General features: G+C 33.9%; 1 long non-coding RNA gene across 1 annotated transcript; it reads left to right on the top strand.

The window, feature by feature from the left end:
• The first annotated feature begins 1,033 nt into the window (after positions 1–1,033).
• Positions 1,034–3,924, top strand: LOC126882781 (uncharacterized). The gene is made up of 2 exons (XR_007697388.1): positions 1,034–2,480; positions 2,937–3,924. It is a non-coding gene; the product is annotated as an uncharacterized LOC126882781 (long non-coding RNA).
• Positions 3,925–5,527: the final 1,603 nt, after the last annotated feature.

Here is a 5,527-nt window from a genome sequence, read left to right as displayed (position 1 = left end):
GATTCCGTTTTGAAGAAAAATTTTGTCAAGTCAGATAAAGTGAATTTCCAATCTGCCAAGTTGTGTCAAAAATACATACCTTGCACTGTTATTAAGGTTATCTCTCCTTTGATTTATGAGTTGAAGGAAACTTCCACCGGCAGGAAACTAGGAAGGTTTCATGTCAAAGATTTACTTGAGGATAAGACTGTAGGTCCACATAACTTGTCTGACAATTCAGATGGTTCATCTTCAGATGAAGATTAAATTGTGAGGGCCAGTTTGTTATTTATGATCTGTTTATCTATTTTGTTTACCTGGTTAACATCTGGTGTTATGCCTTTTATCTTATTTTATCTTATATTATCTTATCTTAATGTTGGTTAATATCTTAGTTTATGGACTTGTTCATTTTGCTGTTGGTTGTCTCTTGAAAGTCCAAACTATATATCATAGGAGTGCAGGATGGATAATGGGAATTTTCCCCATCTTGAATTCTGGGTTAGATAGATATTTATAGGGATAGTTAGGAAACCGTTTCTATAATATTTTCTTTGATTGACGGTTGCATGAGCTCGTGGACCATGGCCATAAAGCTTATGCATTCACTTAATTACTGTGTCAGGGTTTAGCGTGGGTTCAGGACTGATCACCCTGGACTTGGGCACTTCACTTGGCTCAAAAATATATTAGTATCTATAAGTTGTTCCTAGAGTATCTCTTAGGTTGAAATTAGAATGTGTCATGTAGAATTGGATCGTTCTGATATTCAGCAGTAAGTCAGTCTGTTTAACTTGGTTGTCATCTCCTATGCTGTTATCTTTTAAATGATTTGAGTTTTAACATATCTTATTACCGTAAGTTTGGTTACCTGTGTCTACCACTTGCTTGGATTAGTGAATGTGAGTATGTGAGTTACCTTATTTGTCTCCCTACTGAGCATTATGTTAGTAGATGTTCTTTTACCTTAAATATGAAAAGGTAGATGTGAGTTTATCTTTACCTTTAGTTTGAGTTTATCTCGTACCTTTACCTTGATGCATTTATCTTTATCTTTACCTTGAGTTTATCTCGTACTTTTACCTAGATGAGTTTATCTCTTATCTATATCTTGATTGAATGCATATCTTATCTTTATCTTGATTATTATAAAGTCCTAAGAATCTGTCCTTCTCTGTGCTTGTCGTGAGTAAAGAATTGGACCACGTCAATAGTACAGTTTAGGTATTACACTTAGGATTTTTATTACCTTTTACCTTTTGTGCATACCCTCTACCACGAGTAGATGCGGGCTTGCCAGTATCTTTACCTTTTAGCATACCCTATACTATGCGTATAGTGCGCTTGCTAGTATCTTTACCTAGATTGTGTCTTCCTATCGCTACGAAAGCAAGTAGACGTTATGAATTATCTTTTACCTTGAGTTTTAGATGTTGATATCCGGAACCATATCATATATGTTTAGGTTTGTAGTAATGTAGTTTTAACTGGTCCTAATGAATTAGTCCCTCATTGAATTCTGGGGTGATTAATAGAATTTGTTCGCTCTAGTGTCAATGTTGGGTAAAGTTAATAGGATGCGTTTAGGTTAATTGTTGTTTATGGTTCTTAGTTATATTGTGTTAAGGGTTGTTAATACACACCTGTAATTTAGTTTTAATCATGGGTTTACTAACACTTGAGAATGTAGATAGTAAGTAGTGTTAAGAGTTAACTTACTCTATAAGGTTGTATAATTATATTTAGAATGTTAGTGATTAACGCGTAATTATTTGTTTTTCTCTATCTTTGGTTTTACTAAATTAAAGTAAATTATCTTGTTGAATAACTTATGTCAGTCAGTTACGTATGTCGGTTAGTTACACATCCCTTCTATGTTCTATACTTTCTGCAAGTACCATTAAAGATATCTCGCGTGGCCTCTATACTGTCTGTATGACTTCGTCCTGATTTTTGTTCTGTCTCCTCAGCAAATAGTATGGCTGTTGAGCCTACCAAAATTATGGTTTTATACCACAACGTTTCTCCTTTACCGTGTCCATCCTCAGGTTCGCCTAGCGTCAGTTAGTTTTGGAAAATAAAAAAAAAGGAAACTTGTAGAGTTTTCCTTTTTTTTGCTGGAGAAGAGGGAGAATGTAGCGATCACGCTACTAATTAAATTACTTTAATTAAAATTGGATTAAAATATACCCCTCTACAAAATCCTTGGGTGACGCCCGCGAAGATCCCACAACGATTTTTCGGTGCACAGGCGCGCCAATAGAAAGAAAATCGATGATTGTCGATTTCTAGTTTAGTTGGTCACGAACTCACAAAGAGGCAACACATCGTCATTACTTAGGTGACGGAGTTTGGGCAAAATTGGGAAAATATATAACTAAAAGACCTCGAACATCAGCCAATAACCCATACTAATAATAATCAAGCAGTAGTTATATCTGGAGACTTATTTACAAGAAAGGAAAAAGGTTATAATACCGCCGATGTGTTGCTTTGCTCAAGTGAGTATATTGATATATTTCTCTTTATTTCTTCATTATAAAATCAAATTCACCATCCTAGATATCTCGTTCGTTATCTGTAGATATTAATTTCAGTTAAGAAATAATTTAAATGTCACATTATAAGTTATATTACGGTAAGGATATTCATTTCCATTTGCAAAGGAACAGTCAAGGCCATATGTTTTAGTGCTAAAGTTAAATTCCAATTTCTCATTAGACTTTTTGCTCTAGGTTTTTTTGAGGTAATAATATAAAAAAGTTTTAACGAATATCAGACATGTCATGCGCATGTCCCTGCCATGTCTGATTTGATGATTTGAATTAGTTTCAGTTTGACATGACATGTGTATACCTAACCTGAGGTTTTTTGTTTTGGTTTCCAGTGCAGTGACCATGTGCTGTCTACACATAGTGTTATAAATAATGTAATTAAATTGATAAAATTTATTTTAGATTCCGTCCCGTAGCTACTTGTCACATAGACACTTAGCCTAGTCAATTTATATAGATTGTATCATCATTTAATGTGCCATCATATAAATATGTGCCAGTTACTGTAAGCAGCTAGGGCATGGGTTACCCCTAGAGTTACTTTTGATTGGATTGGATAGTACCTATTTCACAACATCCAGGATTGGATTTATCACCACAGCAGCCCACTAGTTTTTGCCGTGCCAAGAGGAAATTCATTCCTATCTGGACCTTTTTAAATAGGACTTGTGGTTAAGATAAGTTGTTTAATCTTATTATTTACATATTTTGGGTACTCTATAGTTGCTTGCACTGTAAACTTCTTGTATGCATACAATTGAGGTAAACTAGGTACATATTTCTTGATAGATAGGGTTTTAGGTCGTTGGTTTTTTTTTGATTTAATATAAGTAGTAGTTTCCAATAAATAAAATTAGGTCTTGTTCAATAATCATTATAAATAATAATTGTAGCTTAAAAATTTGATAGGGAAGGGGTCGTTAAAGGTTTGTCGCGGATTTCAAATAGGGAATATGTCTTGTAGGTTTTTACATTGTATATAAAGAGTAACTGACCAACTCATTTATACAACTCATTTATATCACTCATTTATATAACTCATTTATATAACTCATTATATATTTATTTATTAGTGTTTTTGCTAGGTGAGATCTTTATTATTTTTGGTAACCGTAGCGTTCTTGTTGTGGATCTCACTCTAGCGTAGTTCAATTTAGGAAATAATTACTAACTTTTTAGTTGTAAGGACTTAGTGCTATTCTGACGGACTTTTGCTTTGGATTTTGATTTTAATACCTTTGCTTGGCCAGTGATAGTGGATAATTGCTTGTTAAGTGGCCTTTGCGGTCCTATTTGATCTTTTCCCCATCCACTATCACTGTTATTACGTTGCGTTATATGTAAAGTGTTAACATTTAATATTTATTATTAATATATTTGTATGTATTAAGGTTGGTGTTTTATTTCAGTCTGTATTACCAGTATATAACATAGCAAGACAAGATCAGTATTTAGTATTTTGTATTTTAGGTGGTTGTAACCAGTGTCATAGAGTTACCATTGTTCGTTACTTCAAAATCTCGAACCTGTCCAACTTCTTGGTTCTGAGAGCCGAGTTGTTCGTTCGAGTTGGCGCCCTTTTTTCTTCTTCTTTCTTTGTTGTAACTCGATATTATTTTATCTCTAGCATTCTGATCTATTTTCCTTCCATTTTTGTATTAACAGTCTCATTTTCTTCCTAGTTACTATCATTTCATTACCAAATTTTCTTCTCATATCTCCAAAGCCAATATTCGGTATATTGAAGCTAGCCCGAATACTCACTTGAGATTTAGTGTCTCTCTGCCCTTTAAATTTTTTTTTCCTGAGCTAAGCCCCTCTTCTTGTCGTCTTAAATCTCTTATCATTTATTTTACCCATCTTTATTCAGTTCTTCTCTTCAAAAATCTCTATACCCAGAGTATAGAGGTTTCAGTTTTCCCGAAAAACGCTTCTTTCTTCGGCGATTTCGCGTTGAATTATTCGATTTGGAATTAGACGAATAAGAACGTATGTTTCATGAGCTACAACTTGCTTCTACTCAATTTGAAAACTTAACTGGTACATCATTTTTTTCGTTTTTTTATAGGCTACATTTTTACTAAAATTATTTTTTTCGATAAAATATTTACTTTTTGAGTTATTTGGGAAAAACGGTCTGAAAACGTAGTTTTTTGTCGAAAAATCAACATTTTAAATTGCGAATAACTCAAAAAGTATTGACTTACATAAAAAACTTTATAGAGCAAAAGGTGCTTAAAATAAGTCAATTTATCCATTTCCGGCCTTATTTTAAACACGCGTTTTTCACCCCCCGAGAAGGGGTAAATGTCACCCCCAAGTAAAAGCAACCAACGGCACAAATTCAGCTTGTAGTGGAGGGTAAGTAGAACCTAAATCCAAATTTTCATGCAATTCGGAGTTGCCCCTGAAAATTACACTCCAAAACGGTCATTTATTGGGCTAATAACTCGCTTCTATCTCGAACGGTCGTCCATGATAGTTGGATTGTGCTTATAGCTGACCATATATTGTCTCTCCATCGCATTTGTGGGCGACCAGAGCCTTTCTCCCGGATCAGCTTTACAAGGCAGTTATTAGAGAAATCTATGTAGGGGAGCAGGGGGCTAGTTGTAACAATTTTCATAAAATCAAATATATCTTGACAGTTATTTTCGCAATTATCACTAATTAAACACAATTATCAACTAATTATCACCAAACTCTAGTTTAACTCTCTCTGAATAATATTGAACTGAAGAAAAGTTAAGAAGACTATTATTTTTTAATTAACTAGCATTTTACCAAAAAAAAGTGCATTGTTACAACTTACCCCGCGCTGGGGGCTAGTTGTAGCATCTATTGGGGCAGGTTGTAACATTACGAAAATTAGAATTTTTTGGAGTATTTCCAATAAAATACCAACGTTGGTCCTGTTTTAAGATGTTGCTCGACTTAATAAAGTGGCTTCCGGTGTTCTTAAATATAAATGTAGATTTTTACGCATTAAATTT

This window comes from Diabrotica virgifera, chromosome 1, assembly GCF_917563875.1.
Source record: "Diabrotica virgifera virgifera chromosome 1, PGI_DIABVI_V3a".
Taxonomy (NCBI): Eukaryota; Metazoa; Arthropoda; class Insecta; order Coleoptera; family Chrysomelidae; genus Diabrotica; species Diabrotica virgifera.
Note: the sequence above shows the minus strand (reverse complement) of the source record. Positions and strands in the feature narration are given on the sequence as shown.